At 46.3% G+C, this 24,406-nt stretch overlaps 1 protein-coding gene across 1 annotated transcript in view; it reads right to left on the bottom strand.

Annotated features, from left to right (window-relative positions):
* The window catches only part of LOC142312217 (uncharacterized), a 231,609-nt gene extending 209,190 nt beyond the window's left edge, over positions 1-22,419 (bottom strand). The window contains exon 1 of the mRNA XM_075351124.1: positions 22,369-22,419. The gene's annotated coding sequence lies outside the window, so the exon portion shown is untranslated. The remainder of the gene's footprint in view (positions 1-22,368) is intronic.
* Positions 22,420-24,406: the final 1,987 nt, after the last annotated feature.

Raw genomic sequence — 24,406 nt, 5'->3', positions numbered from 1 at the left:
TTGGACTGAAAGCCCACTCTGCAGTGACCAAACCTCTCATTAGCAATAAAAAATAATCAAAAGGCTAGACTCACCATTGGTGAGGAGCATGTTGTTTGGACAGAGGAGAAGTGGTCCACAGTTCACTTTAGTTAAGAAAGCAAGGTATTTATTTGGGTCTGATGGTAAACATTATGTTTGTTGACAAACTGGGGAAAGACTGAACCCAAAGTGTGTTAAGAAGTCAGTGATGGAGGAGATAGTGTCATGGTTTTAGGAATGTTTTCTATAGCGGGCGTTGGACCTCTCATATACCTATATGGTAGAGTGACTGCAAGTGTGTATCAGAACCTTTTTCAACAACATATGGTTCCTTACTTGCATTCATCACTCAATCAGCAAACAATTCTCATGCAGGACAATGCCCCCTGTCACACAGCAAAACGGGTAAAGCAGTTCCCTAAAACAAAAAGCATTGAAACAATTAAATGGCCAGCCCAAGATCTGTTTGGAGATGAAGGGGAGATAGGAGACTGGTCTGTAGTTGCTTGTGCAGGATGGGTCACGAGTAGAGTTGAGCAAACCTGAGGTTCAGTTTTCGAATCGAACATCAACTAAACACCGGACTCGGGTTCGGAATTCAAATGCTTTACGTGTGAACTTAACGTGCGCAAGCAACACTGTGCTCAGGTACACTGGTGCGCAGCCCAGTCCGAGCCGCTTGCAGTGTTTGAATGGCTGGCACTGGGGGTAACAACAGTGTGCTTGGATGTAGTGTTCCACACAAAAAAAGTTTGAAAAAGTCCGCCCAACCTCCCACGGAAGTAATCTGCTTATGGCTGGCTGTATGTGGGTGGAGACTCAAACTGCCAATCAGTGTTTCCAAACCTCATCATGCAAGGTTAGGTCACAAAGAGGTTCGGTTCATTTGCAGCATGCGACCCAAACCTCCATAGGTTTGCTCTTCTCTAGTCAAGGGTTTTTTTTTAATAATGGAGTAATGATAGAGTGTTTAAAGTAGGAGGTAAAGATACCAGAAGAGAGAGAGATTGAAGATTTTAGTTAGGTGAGTAGTGAAGATGGGAAAGAGACACTGGAGTAGGTGTGAAGTAAAGGGGTCATTAGTGCAAGTGGTAGAACGAGAAGAAGAGAGGAGCCCGAAGACTTCTTCTATGACTGAGTCAAATGAGGAAAGTGATCCGGATGTGGGGAATGGTGGGAATTATGACGCTTGGTGGCTGGGAGCTCATCTCCCGTCAGGTGTTTTGTATTTTCTCTGTGAAATAGGAGGCCAGATCATCAGCATGAAGATCTGTGATAGGGGTCTGTACTTTGGGACTGAGGAGGGAGTGAAAGGTGTCAAAGAGCTTTTTTGGTTTGTTGGAAAGTGAGGAGATCAGCATGGTGAAGTATGTCTGTCTGTTTGGCAAGGTGAAGGGCAGAGTTGTAGGTTCTTAACATGAATTTGTAGTGGATGAAGTTTTCTGGTGTGTGATTTTTCTTCCAGAGGTGTTCGGCACACATAGAGCATCGCTGGAGAAAGTTTGCAATGTGAGCCAGGGCTGTTTTACTATGTGTTTGGAGGTTCTGAGGGTAAGGGGTGCTACTTGGTCTAGGGTACTTCTGAGTGTGTCATTGTAGTGGTTTACAGCCACATCCAGACAGGAAAAGGAGATAGATTGGAGACAGTGATGTGTTATGGTCAGGAGACCGCAAAAAGATCTACAAAAATCTCATTTAAAGGTCGATGATAATGCACAAAGAGTAGATGGAAAATTAGTTGGCTGCAATCCTCTGACTACAACAACACAACTAGAAGTAGCGGTGGAGAGTTCCTAACCACCCTAGAAGCCTCGTCATCGCCAGGGAACTAGCTAACCTCAAAGATGAAATGAGGAATCCTGACTTGCCTCGGAAGAGCCCCAAAGGAAAGTAAAAAGCCCCCAACATATAATGACGGTGATGTAAGAAAAAACAACACTCAGATGGTTAATATAGAATGAGCAAAATGAGGCCCTGCTAGCTAGATACAAAAGGATATGATAGATTACTGGTTGCAGCCAGCAAAAACCCTGAAAAAATACCAATACCTGATAGTAAAAATATTTAAAGATCACACGATCTTCCTCCCACTATATCAGGAACTCTTGTGCAAATATATTTAAATGGAAAATGCAAATGTAATAGAAAAGATCATAACTACAAAAAACATGTGAGATACAAAAATACAAATCCTGATCAGACAGGGAGTAACAACTCGCTTTCTTGCTGGGAATAAATGGCCCTCCAAAAATGATTTCGGAAAAGCACTTATTCACCAGCAAGAGACAAAAGATAATATTCTCTAACACAGGTTTAGGAAAAGGCATAAATTAAGCAGAAAAGCCCTTCAGTGTAAATTCCGCCCCAACCATGCCCAGACCAATAGAGCAAAATACTTATCAGGCATTGCTGCAGACTATTATAACATGGGAACAGAACCAATACAAAGGAATGAAAAACTGCTGTTGAAAGCATTCCTGGAGAATCCAAAAAAGGCTCAAAAGGTAAAACAAAAACTTAAAGAGGCAGGCAAAAAGCCCAAAGGCTGGAGGACAAGGATTCAGGACATCTTCCCATGAGGCAAAAGCAATTATCACCGGCAAAGGTTAAAACAAGACAGCTTTCCTTTATACCCCCAGGCTGGACTCAATAGGCTACCTGAAACAGCAATCATCTTCTACACCTGTCTGAGCGACAGATGCAGAATCAGACTCACTACCAGCACTAGCCACCAGAGGGAGTCCAGAAACGCTTCCAGAGACAGCACCATCTCTGATGGAATTCACAGCAGTGATGAGTGTAGAGAGTCTGTAAGTGTCTGAGAGTCAATGACCTGTAAATTTATGAAAGCGTGATAGGTGGAATGGGCGAGGATTTGTGAGCTTGAAGGAGAGGATGTTGTGGTCAGAGAGAGGAAGAGGTGAATTTTTATTTAAGTGAAAGATTGAGCAAAGAGACAAAGACCAGGACACGGGTGTTAACATCTTCATGTGTCTCAGAGGACAAGAGCTGTGAGAGGCCAAGGGAGGCGTTTAAAGATAAAAGCTGGGATGCAGATGGGGAGGTGGGGCTGTTCATGGGGATGTTAAATTCTCCTAGGATAAGGGTTAGTAATTCTGAGGACATGAAATGTGGCAGCCAGGCTGCAATGTTGTCAAGGAACTGGGTGGGTAAGCCTGGAAAACGGTATATGACCGCTACTCTAAGGGACAGGGGACTGAAGAGCCTGATGGTGTGGACCTCGACAGAAGACAATGAGAGTGATGGAGCAGGGAGGGTTACCTGGAAAATGTATTGTGGGGACAGGAGTAAGTCGACTCCACCACAATGTCTGTTCTCAGGTCTTGGTAAAGGGGAAAAGTGTAAACCATCATGAGAAATGGCAGCAGGAGAAGCAGTGTCAGAATCCTGAATCCAGATTTCAGTGAGGGCCAGCAGATTAAGAAAGTTACTGAGAAAGAAGTTCTGTATGTAGGTGACATGCCCGAGTTGCTACACGAGATGGAAGTGGGTCTACTAGTCCAGGGTATACTGACCCAGAAGGGCAAACCGGAGCTGCCACCGAGTCTTCACTACTATCACCAGAGGTGACAGCAGGTACACACGCTGGTAAGTGTCCGCCTGGAGGTAGCCCCGGGGGATCTCTGTACTTCAACAGCTGGTGCCACAGGATGTAGATCAGGAGCATGGACAGATGCTGGAATGATCCGAGACTGGCTGGTACTGGTGGTAACTTGTAGGGACCAAAGGAACCAGATGGACAACAGAGGAACACGGGCACTACTGGATGTGAACATAGATGGGATTAGGCACCAAAACGGAGTGCAGAATAGCACGGGGGACCTGACAACTAGTACGGGCAGACTAACTACAGTGACAAGTTGAACATGCACCTCCCAATGGGCCTAATTGCAGGGACCGGGAACTACTTCCGGGTAAGGTCATGTTGGTCTTTTAAGAAAAGGGAAAACAGCAAAGCAGCACCCTAAGAGTGCTCCTGAGAGCACTACTGCGCATGTGTGAGCACTACTGTGCATGTGGGAGCCAGAGGAAGAAGCGGGGAGTTGGCAGGGACATGGCAGCGCCCCTGACATGCAGGAAGCTGGGACGCCATGGGCACAATGGAGGTGAGCTGGGGAGAGCACTGGCACTCACGGGCTGGGAGTGCCAATGACATAATAGTAGGGAAGCTTATTGCATACTTTTGGCAGCGGATTATCAACGACACTCTCCAAGCGCGAACACAGCAACGGTTGTTTCATTCAAGAACAAATATGAAGTTTAATAAATCAGCAAATAATTATTTCTGTGTGTCTTTATCTGCCGCAAGAGTCCTCTCACACATAGAACACAGGAAGGAAAAATACAGAATACAGTCACATACTGTTCCTGTGGCCTCCTTTTTTTTGTGTTCTCTCTTTAATAACTACACAAACCTAGCAACTAAACACTCAGACAGGAATGGAGTTGTTGCGCAAAATATATTCCGACATCCCCACTCAACAACTACTTGTCCTGTTAGTCCCACTGGGGGTTCTGAAGTCCTCAAACTTGGCTCTTGATAATGGCTTTGTCATGCCATCAGCCATCATCTTGTTAGATTCACAATAAACAAACTCGAGTATTCCACGTTACACTAAGGGGTACTTTGCACATTGCGACATCGCTAGCAAATGCTAGCAATGCCTAGTGCGATAGCCCCCGCCCCCGTCGCACATGCGATATGTAGTGCGAGCTGCTGTAGCAAACATTATTGCTACGGCAGCTTCACACGCACATACCTGGTCGCCGATGTTGCTGTGACTGCCGAAGTATCCCTCCTTCAAAGGGGAGGTGCATTTGGCGTCACAGCGACGTCACCGCGACGTCACTAAGCTGCCGGCCAATAGAAGCGGAGGGGCGGAGATGAGCGGGATGTAAAAATCCCGCCCACCTTCTCCCTTCCGCATTGCCGGTGGACGGCGGGCGCAGGTAAGGAGATGTTTGTCGGTCCTGCGGCTTCACACACAGCGATGTGTGATGATGCAGGAACGACAAACAACATCGTACCTGTGGACGCACCGACATTATGAAAATGAACGACGTGACACAGATCAGCAATTTTGGACTGTTTCACACTCGTTCATTTTCTCTCCTAGGCTTTACACGTTACGACGTCGTTACCGGCGCCGGATGTGCGTCACTTTCGATTTGACCCCGACGATATCGCAGTAGCGATGTCGCAAAGTGCAAAGTACCCATAAATCACGTAATTGGTGATGTTTTACATCAATGTACTTAGCCTTTGTACTAATCTTTTCACTGCTGGTGAGTTTAATGCATCCTTGGTTGTCCTCGCAGATAACAGTTGGATCAGCCAGTGGTTTGCCAAAATGTTCCAAAAGTGGATTCAACCAAATTACTTCTTGACTAGCATGAGAAGCGGCCATGTATTCTGCTTCTGTAGAGGATAATGCGACTGACGCTTTCTGCTGGATCAAGAAATTGCAATTTTTCCTAATTTGAATAAGTAACCACTTTTTGATTTCCGATCACTTGAATTTTATTAATTACATTCCAGTCTCTTTTGCGTGGCTTGCTTACACTTCGGAGAATTCCGATTGTGGTTGCTATGTACAGAAGTGGCAAACCTCAATTTGAATCCTCTCTCTACCAAAGGGGTATAAGTCAATATAAACCAAAAGAGCCCCCTTATATAAAAAATATACTTTATTAATATTTTCAGAAAATATAAGTGCAAGTTAAAACTATAGGTGCATGGATAATAATTCGAGAATGGGTCCCTGGGCTCGTTCCCTGGTCTCTCCCTTCCTGGCCGTGGGGGTCGGCACCCTAATATGGTCGCTGTGGTGCCCCCACTCAGCGTAGACAAGCCCTGGATGTCCCTTTACTGCAGACTAATTAGTGCTGCTATGCTCATGTGAGGGGTCTTACATAATATATAGTGATACACATGCATGCCTCTCACAATACTATCCGTTAGGATCGGGGTACTGATAGATCTGATATCAGATTCCTGCTTCTTTTTCCCATAGATATATATATATTCTCAATACAGCAAATATAGAGTGCAGTTTTTGAGGTAAAGGGAACTAATCAAGGGTACAGTCTTTTTTCCTATGCAACCTCATATAGATATATCATCTGTAATAAATTGGCTCAATGGCCTGTCCTTTGCCGTCAACCGCGGCTCTCTGCCCTACGCGTTTCCCCTCCAGGACTTCCAATCAAACGGAGGTTCCTCAGGGGCTGTCCACAATGGGGTCATAAACACGATTTACTGAAACAACAATTTGTCTTATTCAATACATGGTCTGGTAATCATTGTGCCTAGATTCCCGATTTTCTCCCTGATAAGTCAGTACTCACATTTTGTTCACAACATCAACAAGTAAAATTGGTCCTTCAGTGAGGATTTTCGTAATCACTGTGAACACACACATATGGATATAAGTTCCACTCTTCTCCCCTCCCTTTGTTAGACAAACTCCCCATAATATGAAGTACTTACTAGCCAATAAAGCCTGCATAGATGCATTTGCTGGGCGTCTGATAATGATGCCGGAGATGATTTTCGCCTTCCTGTTATTGCAATGCATAGGCATAAGTACTAGGTATTCCCCTTGTCATCCAGATATAACTCCCCTTTCATAAAAGTACTTACTGACAGGTCCGACTGCATAGATGTGTATGCTGGACGTCTGGCGATCAGGTCAGTAGATGGTGGACGCCTGGCCATTATCGCCGATCTGGGGTTTAAATATCCCTCCGTCTATGCATTTAATTAGCTCATTTCCGGTCTCGGACGTTGTGGATGCCTGATTGTCACTCCAACCAGCCAATCAGGCTGTAGGAGGATTCATATGACACACTCACCCACCTCATATCCGGTTTACCTCTATTGCTTCTACATGAGTATTGCGATACATCATTTCCGGTCCCTACACGCTTCAGTTACTATGGGAATTGGCGATTCGTCACTTCCTCTCCCAGCAATCAATGTTGTGGGCGGAAGATGCCATGCAGAGCTCTTTTGCGTCCGGGAACCGGGGCATGCCTGCAGCCAATAGGGCTGCTCATGCCATGGGGGGTGGCTTATAACTCTGCCCCCATTGGTGGCCATTTTTTTGGTTTGATAACAACACAGTGCAAAACCGGCGATCTCAGTTCTCTATATCTGCTTGGAAAGTAAATATATCGCTACTCCAAATATTTCCTATTAAGGCTTACTTAATAAGCCAACATTATACTTCGGTTTTCAACCGTTATTAAATGGGGGATGTGTTTGGAGGGGAGAAGAGTGGAACTTATATCCATATGTGTGTGTTCACAGTGATTACGAAAATCCTCACTGAAGGACCAATTTTACTTGTTGATGTTGTGAACAAAATGTGAGTACTGACTTATCAGGGAGAAAATCGGGAATCTAGGCACAATGATGACCAGACCATGTATTGATTAAGACAAATTGTTGTTTCAGTAAATCGTGTTTATGACCCCATTGTGGACAGCCCCTGAGGAACCTCCGTTTGATTGGAAGTCCTGGAGGGGAAACGCGTTGGGCAGAGAGCCGCAGTTGACGGCAAAGGACAGGCCATTGAGCCAATTTATTACAGATGATATATCTATATGAGGTTGCATAGGAAAAAAGACTGTACCCTTGATTAGTTCCCTTTACCTCAAAAACTGCACTCTATATTTGCTGTATTGAGAATATATATGTGTCGCCCTGGGCAAGCCAGGGGACACAGGTCACACACCACCACACCCTACATCCCAGTTAGGAACACAAAAGCTAAACAAAAATCCTTGTTGCCTTCCTCCAGAGGCTGATGATTCACACCAGGGGGTGGGCCAGGCAGTTGGCTCCGCCCACCGAGGAGATCACAGCTCTGGAGGCGGGAAAAACCGGCAGTTGAAGTCTAGCTGAGGGCTAGAAAGGAGTAAACCGCTAAGATGAGCTAAGGAAGTGAAAGTAGAAGCGAAGTAAAGTGGTAAAGGAGGAAAGCAAGAGTGGTGACAGAGAGAAAGCCTGAAGTAGTCCAGCTGTGTGCAGGACAGGTCAGCAAGGTCAGCAACGGCGGTGACTGTCTGGAGGGGGACCGTTTGGAAGTTCCTGGAAGGACCGCGGACGGGTAGTGGCCCGGCGGTCTGGAGCATTGTTCCGAAGGACAGTCAGCACCAGGGCAGGGGCCTTTCGGACCCCGGCAAGGCTAGGAGTCGCCAGAATTTGCCAAATCCGTCAGTGAAGGGGACGTAGATCCCCCAACAACCAAGTCCCGATTGAAGGCAACAGCCCAACCAGAGTAGGAGAGACACCGCCACCGCCAAGGCACCAGTTTCTCAGGGCCAGCGCCTGCGGGCAAAGAGTAGAGCTCCCCCGGTCCAGCTTGAAGCCGGGAAGCGGGTTACCGGTGGGGACCCATCGCAACCAACAAGTAAACAAAGGTGCAAGGAAGAGGGACATCACCGTCACCTACTGGGAGAGCAAGTGCAGCCGTCCGTGGGACCGTCTTACCAGCCGTTTGGTTTACCGTAAAAACTGTGTCAACGTCTCAGGCTGAGTGAGTACCACAGTGCCGCAAGGCACAGCGCTGCCCCCGCGTCCCTGCGCCCACCAGGCCCTGCACCTCCCAAGCCATCACCGGGCCCCGGGATCACCAACCCCTACCCACGGAGGGGCAACACAACACCTGGCTGCTCCGCATCACTATCCCCGGGATCCCCATATTGAGCAGCGGTGGTGAAATCACCACAACCGTGGGTGGCGTCACGGACAATAAACAATCCCCACACCCAACAACCCCCTTTCACTCACGGGCGAGGAGTGCCGCTCGAGAAACCCCCGGGATCTGGCCCACAGCTCGAGCCACCACTGAGCAGCCACCGCCGGACCCGAGCAGAAGGGGTGAGCGTAGTGTGCTGACACCCTCCTCCCCGCCCGCGACATATATATATCTATGGGAAAAAGGAGGAATCTGATATCAGATCTATCAGTACCCCTGATCCTAACGGATAGTATTGTGAGAGGCATGCATGTGTATCACTATATATTATGTAAGACCCCTCACATGAGCATACCAGCACTAATTAGTCTGCAGTAAAGGGACATCCAGGGCTTGTCTACGCTGAGTGGGGGCACCACAGCGACCATATTAGGGTGCCGACCCCCACGGCCAGGAAGGGAGAGACCAGGGAACGAGCCCAGGGACCCATTCCCGAATTATTATCCATGCACCTATAGTTTTAACTTGCACTTATATTTTCTGAAAATATTAATAAAGTATATTTTTTATATAAGGGGGCTCTTTTGGTTTATATGTACAGAAGTGCCCCCACTGCTTGTCTGTAAGGCCCCTTTCACACTGCGTTTTTACTTACGTTCAGTGGTCCCGTTGGGGCATGCGTCCGAACCGCCCCTCCCCGCAAAGCGTTTTTCGGACGCATGCACCAACAGGGCCATTGACTATAATGGAGCAGACTCCATTAGCGTGTGTTCTGTCTTGCACCATTTTGCACATATTCGTTTTCTGCAGGCGGACACCCGAACGTAGTCGATTACCTTTGAATAAATCAATTTGAAAATCAAACAAATTAAATGTCTCCGGTATGCAGAAATTCAAATGCTTATTTAATAAGGTGATCATATTAGTGTCCAAAGTCCAGCATGAATGTTCCTTGCGTTTATTGGACTTAGTGCTTACTAAAAATTAATCTGAACACACCCTTATTACTGATGAGCGCTTAAGATTGCGGAGAGAGCTGGAAAGCAGATTGTCCAAGGAACAATCACATCCTTCCAGAAAAAATTGGATAAAAAAATCAGTCCCTCTGCAAACGATGATAAAGGAAAGGAAACGGGACAAGTTTTATACGAGATAAATCCGATTATGAATTACAACGAATCTTTTCCTGGAAAAAAATGTCAAAAGGTTTTCTCCATTTGACAACAACAATAAAAAAATCCAAAAAAGATTCTTCAAGCAAAATCAAAGTGAAAGAAAAGGCGCATGGACAACCGATTCAGACTCCAGTGGGGTTGAAGATCTTCCACCACCAAAAAGGAAAATGGGTGCTGTCCCTCCAGCTAATACCTCATCCCCTTTGGCAAAAGGATTGGGAGAGGAAGGGGCAGAAAAAGGCCCTCCAATGGACAAAATGAAACAAGTAAGGAATAACGTTTGGAACACCATTCTAAGTCTGAACTGGGTGCAAGAACCTAAAAAAAAATCACTATATTGAGAGAAGGTATGCACACCAGTGACTATGTAAGGGGACTAGTTATGTCAGTATTCACACAGCAGTTTCTGCTATTACATGTATTCCCCTTACATAAAATGAAACAAGTGTCCTGGAGGGAATAGGAGTCGACTCCACTAAGGACAATACTATCTGGAATTTATCCTCCCATGTTTTGGACACTAATATGATCACCTTATTAAATAAGGGTTTGAATTTCTGCATACCGGAGACATTTAATTTTTCTGATTTTCAAATTGATTTATTCAAAGGCTGTCAGAAACTACATCTAGCAAAGCACTATAGCAATAAGGGCGTACCCCAATCCTTAAAAAAATAGGTGAAAACCCTGTGACCATAGGTCCTTTAGGGTTTTTTGGTTCAAAAAGCTCTTTTGGGGATATAAAAAAATGACACGTTATTGCTATTGGTTGGAGCTTGCTGATCTAGATGTTAGACATACTATACATGGTATAGCGGATAATCACCGTTCTTCTTTTTTAGGTGGTGTTAAATCTACATTCTACCTTCCTACAGCACCTGGCAACGCGATATTTTCCAAAACCTAGTCAAAAAGGACATTGAAGTATTAAGCCCCAAATAATCTGACTCCTCTGGAAGAAAAGGCTTTAACAACAATCCGTTCCTGGGATGACTTTGTCATCCGCAGGCCAGACAAAAGGGGCGGCACGGTCTTATGGCCAAAATATCTGTATATGGAGGAAGCTGCTAGGCATCTAAGCGACTCCTCTACATACAAAAAACTGACATTCAACCCTACATGGATATATAAGGAAAAACGTCGGGGCTTTCTAAACAGAAAAGTCTCCAACGGTACTATATCTGAGGACAGCAGAAAAACTGCTACCGCAACATCCTCTAAAACCTTACTGGTACTGTCTACAAAAAATTCATAAGCACAGTGAAAAGCCCCCCGGACACCCCATAGTTTCGGTCATCGGCTCTATTTTTGAGCTTCTGTCCGAATATATTGATTGGCTTCTCCATCCCCTTCTGGCCAGAATTCCGTCATACGTAAAAGATACAAACATGTTTGTCTCGATTTTGGACACATTTGAATGGCAGGAAAATTTTCTTTTGGCATCCATCAACATAGAGAGTCTTTATACCAGAATCCCCCAGGACTTGGGGGTTCAGGTAATAAAGCAACTCATCTCATGCTTTGATATGGATGGACCACAGTGTCATGTATTTTATAGAAGAAGCACTAAATCTTATCCTTAAGCGTAACGCATTTAAATTCGGGGAGCAGTGGTTCCAACAATGCGGAGGGACAGCTATGGGTACCCCCATAGCATGCTCCTTCGCTAATTTATTTTTGGCTTCAATGGAAGACACTACCATTTACAACATTGCCAACCCCTTTCGAAGGCACATCAAAAAATATCTGAGGTATGTGGTTGATATCTTCCTGGTGTGGGATGGGGCAGAGACTGATTTTCAACAGTTTGTGGAATTTTTGAACGAGTCAAATAGCTATAATATGAAATTTACCATTGTTTTTGGGGGCTCTACATTAGAGTTCCTAGACGTAAAATTAACACTAAGCAATGGTAAAGTTTGACACATGAAGTTTTTAGAAAACCCATCTCAAAAAACACTTTCCTGCATTTCGACAGCTATCACCCGTTCCACACCAAGCAATCTCTTCCTTTTAGTCAATTCCTCCGCATCAAAAGGATAAACAACAATGAAGGAGTTTGTGAGGGTCAATTTTTAGATCTAGAAGCCAGATTGAAGGTTAGAGGTTATCCCCGGTCCATCATCGAAGTAGCACGACTGCGGTCCTGTTCCAGACCTCTCAATGATAGTAATAATAAAAAACGCAAAGCGACTATTCAGGACAATACAAAAAGGTTCCTTTTTAGTTTTAAATTTGGTCCTATGAACAGTTTCATTCGGGCCAGCATAAAAAGACACTGGCATGTATTAGAAGGGGATGTAGATTTGACTCAAAGAAATAGTAAGGGGCTGTTAATAACATAAAGAAGATGCAAAAATTTGGGTGACGTACTTGTACATAATAGACTAGAGAGTAACAACAGAAAAACATGGTTAGACCAGGCTCAACCCTTGGGGAATTATAGATGTGGCGACTGCAATTTCTGCTCCTTTCATTTAACAGCTAAAATCCTGCAAACTGGAGATACTAGCTTTTCAGTTAGGCAGTTCATTTTATATAAGACGAAGTATGTCGTATATGTAATTTTCTGCCCTTGTTCTTTTTTCTACATAGGGAAAACCATTTGCTGCCTATATGTCCGCTTTCCCGTGCATTATAATTCAATTTACACAGGAAAAGGGTCACCGAGGCTGATTAAACATATTAGAGAATGCCATGCGGGAATTCCGGACGTTCTATCCTTTGCTGGAGTTTTTAAAGTAAAGGCCGCTTTACACGCTACGATTTATCTAACGATCTCATTAGTGATGTGACACGCCCAGATCGTACTTACGATTTGCCGAGATCACTCATAGGTCGTTTATTAGCGATCACATGTAACGATCTCACAAGCGACGTAAAATCGTTCAGCGATATATTGTTTGACCAAGGCGGTCGTGTGGATGTTGTTCCTCGTTTGCAGGGTGTCAAACGTACCAATAAGTCTGCTGCTTTCCAAATGATGAACAATATTTTGAAAGTGAAGGACGTGTCAACGATCAACGATTTTCAACCTATTTGCGATCGTTCGGAGTCGCACGTAGGTGTCACACGCAACGACGTCGCTAACGATGCCGGATGTGCATCACGGAATCCGTGACCCCGACGACATATCGTCAGATAAATCGTAGCGTGTAACGCCGCCTTTACTCCATCTGGTAGGGGAGCTGATACCAACAAGCAACTTTTGCAAAAAGAATCAAGACTTATTATGAATGTTAAGGCACTGGGCCCCCTGGGGTGAATGACCGTAATGACATGTCAGTGTTTTTATAAGAGCTATGTGTTTCAGAACGGGTTAATATTGGTAATATATTGATTTCTTCTTCTCTTCTCTTTTTTTCCTTTTTTTTAATTTTTATTATTTTTTGTCCACAAAAGAACTCCCTCCTTTCTCCCTGTTTGAGAAATAACCATATATATGCAATATCAAGATTTATCGCTCTTTCAGAGTAATTACCGTATGGAGTATAAAATAATACTTTTTCTGCGGCAACGCATAATATGGGTTAAGGAAAGTTGTTTTCATCCCATGTAGTATAATTCCTTATTATGTTTCCTTGCATTTATATGTAATGTGTTTTTGTTTCTAAAATGCCATGTGAATTTTTCTGTATAGATTGACCCATTGTGCGCTGTTGTAATATGTTATCAGCTGAATGATGTTTTTATATTCACTACGTCAGCTCCCTTTAAAAAGGAAGTCAGCTGACGTTACAAGCTTGGACCCGTGGAAGCACTTTGCCTCAGTGCGAAACGGCTGTTGTCCGGCATGCCTGCACTCCCCCCTCCCCATCTATGTTGTAACTTGTCTACAATAATTTATTAAACCGCAGAACCCCATTGTGAAGTGCCGCCTCTCTTCCTTTCTTGGATTCAGCTGAGTACTTCATTTCTTCATTAGCGGCATTAATCCATTTCTGCTTCTTGTTGACAGGCAGTTTTTGCATCTGTTGCCATGACTGTGGCTCTGGTTCAGGAAGTGTTCTGACCATATAAGAAAGGCACTTAGCTGGGATACCTTTGTTTGGTCTTTCTGATCTCCTGACTGGAGGTTGGCTTTGTTCTTCTGTGTCTTCCTTGATGGCTTCAGAGCTTATCTAGACTTCAGTGTTTTTCTTTTTGGTGTCTGGATTTAGTGATTGAGATTCTTGTTCTTGTTTCCTAGGTTGAATAATTGGTGTAACTTCATGGAATTTGAGAAATACAGAGTTCTCATCAATCACTACACCTCTGCTAATTGTTACTGTGTTGGTCTCCAGGTGCAGGATTCTGTATCCTCTTTGAGTTTCGCTATACCCCTCCAGCACCCCTTGCTTTGCATGTGATTCCCATTTGGAATGTTTTTTCTTTGGGAACATTCACAAACGTTTTGCTTCCAAATATCCTGAGGTGCTTCACGTTATGCGGGCGTCACACCATGCGATCTATCGTGCGATCGCATGTGCGATCGTACCCACCACCGTCGTTTGTGCGTCACGGGCAAATAGCTGCCCTTGTCGCACAAAGTCGTTTAACCCCCGTCACACATACTTACGTGCTGAGCGACGTCACTGTGGGCGGCGAACATCCACTTCCTGAAGGGGGTGGGACGTTCGGCGTCACAGCGACGTCACACAGCGGCCGGCCAATAGAAGCGGAGGGGCGGAGATGAGCGGGACGTAAACATCCCGCCCACGTCCTTCCTTCCGCATAGCCGGCTGGAGCCGCGGGACGCAGGTAAGCTGTGTTCATCGTTCCCGGGGTGTCACACAGTGCGATGTGTGCTACCCCGGGTACAATGAACAACCAGCGCAAAGTAAAATACACGATTTTTTAAAAATAAACGACGAGTATACGATACACGATTTGCCACCGATTTGCGATCGCTCGTAGGTGTCACATGGGACGACGTCGCCAACGAAGCCAGATGTGCATCACGAAAACCGTGACCCCCGACGACCTATCGCATGATAGATCGCCTCATGTGACGCCCGCATTAGGCTTCTCGCAGTTGCATAGTTCATATGGGAGTTTTATTTGTGGCTTTACCTGGTGGTCTGTTTTGAAGATAGGAGGCTGTCATGATGGCTTCTCCCCAATACTTTGTAGGTAGATTTGCATCAAACAACATACTTCTTCCACTTTCACAGAGAGTGCAGTTCTTTCTCTCTACAATGCCATTCTGGTCTGAGTTGTATGGAATGGTAGTCTGGAACTTGATTCCGTTCTTTTTCTAAATGGTTTGCACCTTACTCCTTCTTTATTCAGCTCCATTATCTGCAAGCAGGGCTTTTGGCATTCTTCCAAATTTGTTAAACACTACTGCAAGATATTCTTCAAGTTTCTGTGGAACTTCATATTTACTGTGAAGCAGGTAAGCAATTGTGTATCTGGAATAGTCATCAATGAATGTGAGAAAATATCTCTTCTTGCTAGAAGTATGAATACTCATTGGCCCGCACACATCTGTATGTATCAAATGCAGTGGTTGTGCAGATCTAGTGGTGTTTATTTTAGGAAAGGATTTTCTAGAGATTTTCCCTTTAAGACAACTTGTGCACTTCATCGCTTGACTACACTGGTTAATTTCAATACCATTTGCAAGTTGAGCTAGCTTTCTTACTGTTTCTGGGTCTCTGTGCCCAAGACGTCTGTGCCATACATACAGTTCTTATGCAGATCTTGTCTAGCACTGTACACGCTTTCTTTAGGGGGCTTTACACGCTACGATATCGTTAATGTTTGGTCGCCGGGGTCAAGTTGTTAGTGACGCACATCCGGCGTCATTAACGATATCGCAGCGTGTAATACTTACCAGCGACCTTAGGCGACCTCAAAAATGGTGAAAATCGTTCACCATGGAGAGGTCGTCCCAAAGTCAAAAATCGGTAAGGGTTGTTTAGCGTTGTGGTTCATCGCTCATGCGGCAGCACACATCGCTATGTGTGACACCGCATGAGCAAGGAACGTCTCCTTACCTGCCGCCGGCCCCAATGAGGAAGGAAGGAGGTGAGCGGGATGTTACGTCCTGCTCATCTCCGCCCCTCTGCTTTGATTGGCCGGCCGCTTAGTGACGTTGCGGTGACGTCGCTGTGATGCCGAACGTCCCTCCCCCTTGAAGGAGGGATTGTTTGGCAGTCACAGCAACGACGCCGACCAGGTAAGTATGTGTGACGCTGCGTAGCGATAATGTTCGCTACAGCAGCGATCACAAACAATCACATGCGCGACGGGGGCGGGTACTTACACGGTCGCTATCGCTAGAAATTGTTAGCGATATTGCTACCGTGTAAAGCCCCCTTTAGTATTTTAGCTGATAAAGTTCATTTTTTATTTTTCCTTCTGCAAGTGTGTGACACTTCTTTTAGATGATGCAGCTGGTATCTTTAAAAGTAACTAAATTCCCCTGTTGTGTGAGCTTCTTTACTGACAAAAGATTGCTTTCAAGACTGGGTACTGGGATCTTTGTGCTTTGTGCTGAGGAAACTGGACAGTGTTGGTAACCGTCACCTACTCATTCTGATGTCAAATAGTGACCATTAGCTAAAATGACCTTTTCTGATTAGCTTTCATTAAGATCAAAGAAGAAATCCTTGTTTTTTGTCATATGACTGGTTGCATCAGAATCTATACACCATATATGATTTGCAGATGTGCCTGTACTGGCATTCAATGCAGTTTCAATACACGCAGAATCTTAATTACTGCTGTTTTAACCCTTTGAAGACTGTTCTGCTTTTTAAGCTGACTTATTCTAGCTTTCCAAACTCTGCAGTCTGCTTTAAGGTGGCTGGACGTTTTAGGCCTAAGCCACACGGCGAATAAATCGGTGCGAGTGTAGTGCGATAAAACATCACATTCCACAAGGACCAATATTAGCCTGTGTGTCAGCGCACGAGCGATTATTTTCTCAGCCCTAATCGGACCGAGAAAACAATCGCAGCATTCTACGATTGTAATGTGATCATTGTTTCTCTCGCACCCATTCAAGTCAATGGGGCAAGAGGAAAATCGCTCTGCACTGGCGGTACACCGGTGTACTGCGCGTGCAGAGTGAGAATTGCAATAGCCGGCAACGGAGGAGAGAGGGAGATAAATCCCTCACTCCCCTCCTCCGTGCCGGCCTGCCCCCTGCAGCTGAGGTCTGCTGGCACAGTCAGACCGCAGTCGCAGAGATACAAGCATGACACTCGGCTCCTGCTGTGCTGCCAGCATAAGCCAAGTGTCATGCGAGCATCGCACTAGTGCCCTGTGTGGCCCCGGCCTAATAGAGAAAATATTCACGAGTTTCTCTTACATTACTCTTAGTTTTAGAGAAATCCTGTGTCTTTATTGTCACTTGTGCTCTGGATACATTACTGCTGCTTACAGTCTCTGTTTTTCTCTTGTACTCATCTACAAGTTTGCCTTTGAGATACTCTAGTGTGAGCTCATCATCTGGCTGGGCATCAAGTGCAGTAACAAGTGTGTCTTAACTTTCTGGAAGGCCACTTAGCAGAAGTGCAGCAACATGAAAGTCTTTAATTTCTTCTCCAACACCACTGAGGCGCACCACAATCTCTAGGGTGTTTCTTATATAGTCCTGCATATTCTGGCCATCACACAGTGTAGACTGATACAGCTTTCTCATGAGATACAGCTTATTGTTGAGTCTAGATCTTTCATGCACTTTCTGTAACTCATCCCACATCTCGTTTGCAGTTGTACATTTGCATATATGCACAATTTGATTATCATCTATACTGAGGGAGATAGTGCTTTGTGCTTTCTGATCCTTTTCTAGCCAATCATCTGGTAGGGGATGAGGCACAGGTTCCTGGGTATATTTCCATATACCTTCTCTTATGAGCAGCATCTTCACCTTGAATTTCCAGGATTGATAGTTCTGGTTAGTCAGGCTTGGCACTGTGAACTTGACAGGATTGCTGCTAGTAGACATCTTCTGTTCCGTACTGTTGCTCTGATCTGCTGTTGCTTTGGGCTTGTTTTGCTTTGTCTTACACTGGGTTGCTCTAGTCTAGGCCCATAACCTGTTGGCAGCGGATTGTCAACAACCTTCTCCAAGCGTGCAAAATAGTAATGGTCGTTTTATTCTTAAGCTTAGTAAATCAACCAGTAATCATTTCTGTGTGTCTTTATCTGCAGCAAGTGTCCTCTCACACAGAAAGCCGGAAGGAAGAATACAGAATACAGTCACATGCTCTTCCTGTGACCTCCCCTTTTTCTTGTTCTATCTTTTTAGTCACAGTATCACAGTAGTGATGGGCAGTCCGGCTCTTTTTGGTGATCCGGTTCCTATGGTTCCGTTCACCAAAAAGAGCAGGATCTTTCATCTCGTTCTCGGCTCCTTATTAAATATGTGTTCACCCCAGGTGAACACATATTTAAGATTATAGTAACGCCGCCCACCCACGGTTAAACCCCACCCACTTACAAGCGGCCAATTAGATTGCTGAGTAGGCGGAGTTTAGCTGCGGGTGGGCGGTGGTTTGACGGCGAAAAGAGCCGTTTAGTGATTTCAGTGGCTCACACTGGTGATCCGGCTCCTGTTTTTCACAGCAGGGAGCCGGATCTTTGTGTCGCATCGTTCGCGACTGACACATCACTAATTCACAGCACACAAACCTAGCAACTAAACACTCAGACAGGAATGGAGTTGTTGCACTAAATAAATTCCAACACATACAGACTGTGGATTCCAGAGTGCACAATTAAGGTACCGTCACACATAACGAGATCGCTAGCGAGATCGCTGCTGAGTCACGGTTTCTGTGACGCAGTAGCGATCCCGTTAGCGATCTCGTTATGTGTGACATCTACCAGCGATCAGGCCCCTGCTGTGAGATCTCTAGTCGTTGCCGAATGGTCCAGGCCATTTTCTTCAAAGGCGATGTCCTGCTGGGCAGGACACATCGCTGTGTTTGACACTGTGTAACAGGGTCACAGTGACTGCTGAGATCGTTATACAGGTCGCTATTGCAACCTGTTTCGTTCCTGCATCGTTGGTAAGGTCTGACTGTGTGACATCTCACCAGTGACTTCCCAGCGACTTCCCAGCGATCCCTATCAGATCGCATCGTTTTTGGGATCGCTGGTAAGTCGTTGTGTGTGACTGGGCCTTAAAAAGAGGGAGATTAACCCTACAACGCATACCTGGGGCCTCGCAGGCCTGCTAAGTTACTAGTTTTCTATGGTAGATTTCTATGGTTGCGCGTTCTAAGGTTAACATGTATAACTAATGTTGATAAGGTTAGAAAGGTTTCTATAAGAGGTGGGGGAGGGGTAAAGTTGGCAAAGGGTGGACCAGGATTAGGGGAAATCTCGCCTGAAAGAAGCAGCAGTAACAGGAGAAACAGCAGATAGTTTTTGGAGTTGTGACATGGCTTACGATGCAAAACCCTGGAGCATGATGGACTGAGATTATTCAGGAAGGTGAAAAGAACATGGGAGCTGTACATAGGAGAGGGAAGGAGAGAAAGGCTGATGTGGATGAGGGGGGATGGAGGGGGGACGGGGCGGTGAAAGTGGATGACAAATGCACATACAAAGATGGACATAGAAATAAAGGTCATAGTTAAAAAAAGAGGGTTTCAAAGAGTAAGGTATCTAACTCCTGCCCTGACTTACTGCCATTGAAATAACAGTGTGCCTCTTAGCAACAAGGCCACTTTGCTTAAGAGGATACACGTGCATGCACACCACACACATGCACATGTATAGGGCTGACTACAAGGGCAGGTAAGAGGGATTGTGGGAACTTAGCTTATTTATGAAATTAACAACTGGTTATCACACCAGAGGATGACTAGCTAATCAAAGGAAACATAACAGATATAAGGCTGAGCACACATGGCAAGAAAAACGGTGCGAGTGGAATGCAATAAAAAAAATATATATATTCCACCCGCAACCATGTTACTCTATGGGCCCGTGATTTTTTTCTCAGCCCTAATCGGACCAAGAAAATAAAGACAGCATGCTCCGGGTGGAATCCGATTTGTTTTCTCTTGCACCCATACAAGTCTATGGGTGCGAGAGAAACATTGCATTGCACTCACATTACACCAGTGTAATGCGAGTGCAGTGCGAGAATCGCATCAGCTGACAATGGAGGAGATAAGGAGATTACGTACTCCCTCTCCTCCGCAGTGCCCACTTCCCCCCTCTCAGCAGCTGTGCTGTGATCGCAGCACACTGGTATGACAATCGCATGACACTCGGCTTACACTCCAGCAGAGCGGGAGCTGAGTGTCATGTGATTGACTTGCATTAATGCCCGTGTCCCCAGCCTAACACCAAGCCTGACTCAAGTCTACACAAAATTACACCTTACACCAACAGATCTATAACCTGATCTAAACCCAGTAGAAAACCTCTGTAAAATCCTTGGTGACAAAGTTATGGCCAAGAAACCCACAACAGTCAAAGAACTGTAGAAGAGACTCAAAGAAGAGTGGACCAAAATCTTACCAGAGCAGTGTGAGAGACTAGTGATGTCCTGTGGCCGCAGATGTACTGAAGTCATTCAAAGAAAGGCCTGTACATGTCCTACTGATTGGTGACTGTTGTTACCTTCAGAAAATTTAGTTAGAATCTTTCTCTGTGCTACAGTCATTGTTGTTCTCCAATTATGATCATCACGTTTGGGCAAAATAAAGGTTTTATGCTGATAAACTTTGAATGCTTTGTAAAACACTGTTCTAGTGGCATGGTGTACCCCTTACAAAAACCTTTAAATGTTCATCAATGTAGATTACATTATTTCTGAAAAAAAACAAGTGATCATACATTGTTCTCTAATTTGGATCTCCAATGTATATTACAAAAAGTATTGTTTAGTACAGCTATAATATAGCAAGGGGGTGAAAAAGTAGTGGAAACTAAAGTTTACATGAGAACATAAAAAAACATATGATTTTCAGCCGTAAAAGTAGATGACTTTTCACCTGTATGGTCATCCATAAAGCAATCATTTTTACACTAGAAGTGAATAAAAGTTACAATTGCTAATAGTTTCCTATGTTAGTAAAGCATTTCGCGTGTGTGCATGTCTGTGTACTGTATGTGTACATATCTTCATGTGTATGTGTACATATCTTCATGTGTATGTGTGCAATTCATGTATGTACTGTCTGCGTATTATATGTGTGCATGTCTGCGTAATGTGTCTTTACTTTTTAGCGCAGTCAATCAATGTGCTTTTAGGCTGTGGTCACTTCCTCAGCCATCACAGCCATGGCGAGGACTGGCATAATTATTGATCGGGGCATCACGTGACCTGGCATGTATAACTGCCAGATCAAGGGCGGTGCCTCCATTTTTCTCTGACCAGCGTAAGACTAGGACACGGCTCTATTGAGGGTCAGTGTTAATGTGCAAACAGGCTCTGGGGGGGTACACTGTGTATCTAATTTTACTCTGTGTGGTACAGACTGCTGAGCTGCATATATAATCCTACCATGTGGGGTACAGTCTGCTAAGCCGTGTATCTAATCCTAAAGTCTGCTGACCTGCTTTGGAAACATTATACTCTGTGAGGGCAGGAAAGAAACCGAGGACCGAGGGCAGAAAGAGGCCGAGGAGCGAGGGCAGAAAGGGGCCGAGGAGCGAGGGCAGGAAAGGGGCCGAGGAGCGAGGGCAGGTAAGGGGCCGAGGAGCGAGGGCAGGAACGGGGCCGAGGAGCGAGGGCAGGAAAGGGGCCGAGGAGCGAGGGCAGGAAAGGGGCCGAGGACAGAGGGCAGGAAAGGGGCCGAGGACAGAGGGCAGGAAAGGGGCTGAGGACTGAGGGCAGAAAGGGGCCGGGGACTGAGGGTAGGAAAGGGGCCGGGGACCGAGGGTAGGAAAGGGGCCGGGGACTGAGGGCAGGAAAGGGGCAGAGGACCGAGGGCAGGAAAGGGGCTGAGGATCGAGGGAAGGAAAGGGGCCGAGGACAGAGGGCAGGAAAGGGGCCGAGGACCGAGGGGCAGGAAAGGGGCCGAGGACCGAGGGGCAGGAAAGGGGCCGAGGACCGAGGGGCAGGAAAGGGGCCGAGGACCGAAGGGCAGGAAAGGGGCCGAGGACCGAGGGGCAGGAAAGGGGCCGAGGACCGAGGGGCAGGAAAGGGGCCGAGGACCGAGGGGCAGGAAAGGGGCCGAGGACCGAGGGGCAGGAAAGAGGCCGGGGACCGAGGGCAGGAAAGGGGCCGAGGATTGAGGGAAGGAAAGGGGCCGAGGACTGAGGGCAGGAAAGGGGCCGAGGACCGAGGGCGGGAAAGGGGCCGAGGACTGAGGGCAGACGGGTTTCCTCACTTCCTGCCTCTCATAGTTGGCTCGTCTGTATCTATCAGAGGAAAAGGAACAAAAACCTCACGATTCATAGAAATCAGCGAGAGAAAAACCCCAAGAAAGTCTCAGAGCTCAAATGGTTAATGCCCCCTGCCCCAGTAATGGGGAATCTCCACATACCTCCTCCTGCAGAGCCGCACACTAGATAGATTAGATGGCTGCTTTGTGCTTACAGGACCTGTGATGATGTCACATGGAGGGGAGGAGTCAGGGGTCACATGATCAGCTCCTCAGTGTATGCAGGACTCTGCTGTGCTGGGTGTCATGGTGCTGGATGAGGGGAGGGTTATGTGTGGGGTCAGGAGGGGTTTACAGTGTGGATGGAGCAGAGTTGAGTGTGTATGAGGTGTACGGTGCGGAGCCGTGTCTGTGTAAGACGTATGTGGAGCCGAACTGTATGGATATGTGACGCCTCTGACCTTATCAGGGTGTCACAGGGAACTGCACTCGTTTCTCTTCTGGTGCAGAACTCACCCTCCATGGTTCTGGGATCCTAACCTTTGGTATTGTTTCCCATCAGCACTCAAATCCTAGCCACACCTCACACCACACCCTGTCAGGTATACCAGTGGGTGGTCTAGCTGGAAAAGGGCCACCCGCCTAGGGGTCAGACAGACTGGTGGGAGGGACATAGCCAGTTTAGTAGTAGCCCTCAGAGAGTGAGGAGCTGAGGGAGTTGTAGCTCCCTGGGAGACTTTGGTTAGGTCGCAGACAGTGGTCTGCGACCAGAGGAGTCGAAGACCCGGTCGCAGGGTATTGGAGAAGGGTGCCAAGACTTAGTTTTGGAGAACGGTCGGCACCGGAAAGTCCAGTAACCGAACCGGTACCAAGCACGGCGGGGTACAGAACCCTAGATAGGGCTTTCCAGCTTATGCGGCCTACAGAAATCCCAAGTGTCAGCCATCGAGAGCACAGCTCCCCTATTTAAATATAGGGAGCGGGACCCTGACAGCTTCAGGCGGAAGGGAAACTTAGGAACTTCTACGTTTGTGCATGGAGGCAGGCTCCAGACCACTAACAATACCAGTGGGGACTGATTCCCGGACGAGCTCCCCGAGTGGCAGCGGCACACAGAGACTTAGTTTACTCCTGTGTCAGAGTCTGCTTAATGGTTGTACCAATATCCACACAGTCTGAGTAAGTACACTGCTCTCTCTGTGTCCTGCCGGCCCACACAGCCCTCACCACATCCTATACCTATTCTCTAGAGTTCCGGGGTCTCCCCTACCTGTGGACGAAACATCACCTGGCTGCCCTGCTCCATCTCCCCCGGGTACTCCCATCGGCAGCGGCGGTACTACTCTTACCGTGAACCACGGGTGGCGTCACGAACTCTCCCTTGTAAATATTCCCCCCTTTTACACTTCGAAGTGGCCGCAAGCCCCCAGGTCCAGAGACCCTCGAGTCACAGCAACCCCAGATCCGAGCAGTTTGACTGCTGCAGGGGCGGCACAGATATGCGTGTATGAAGCGGAGCCATGCTTGTACGACGTGTACTGGGCGGAGCCATGTGTATGTAACGTATGTGGAATGGAGTCATGTGTGTACGAGGTGTCCGGTGCAGAGCCGTGTGTGTGTATGACGTATGTCGAGCAGAACCACATGTATATGGCATGTACAAAGAGGCGTCGTGTGTGTGTAAGACGTATGTGGAGCAGAACCACATGTATATGGCATGTATAAAGAGGCGCCGTGTGTGTGTAAGACGTATGTGGAGCAGAACCACATGTATATGGCATGTATAAAGAGGCGTCGTGTGTGTGTAAGACATATGTGGAGCAGAACCACATGTATATGGCATGTATAAAGAGGCGCCGTGTGTGTGTAAGACGTATGTGGAGCAGAACCACATGTATACGGCATGTATAAAGCAGAGCCGTGCGTGTGTAAGACATATGTGGAGCAGAACCGTATGGATATGCGTGTATGAAGTGGAGCAATGCTTATACGACATGTACTGGGCGGAGCCATGTGTATGTAACGTATGTGGAGCGGGGTCGTGTGTGGGAGTGGAGCCATATGGGTACGATTTGTCCGATGCCTTGAAAAAGTATTCATTTCCTGTGACAATTTCCAAATTTTTCTCGTTTCTCCCACAAACCTAAATGGATGTTTTTGGGATTTTATATGAGACCAACACTGTAATGCTGACACCAGG

Source organism: Anomaloglossus baeobatrachus, chromosome 5, assembly GCF_048569485.1.
Source record: "Anomaloglossus baeobatrachus isolate aAnoBae1 chromosome 5, aAnoBae1.hap1, whole genome shotgun sequence".
In the NCBI taxonomy this organism is placed as follows: domain Eukaryota; kingdom Metazoa; phylum Chordata; class Amphibia; order Anura; family Aromobatidae; genus Anomaloglossus; species Anomaloglossus baeobatrachus.
Note: the sequence above shows the minus strand (reverse complement) of the source record. Positions and strands in the feature narration are given on the sequence as shown.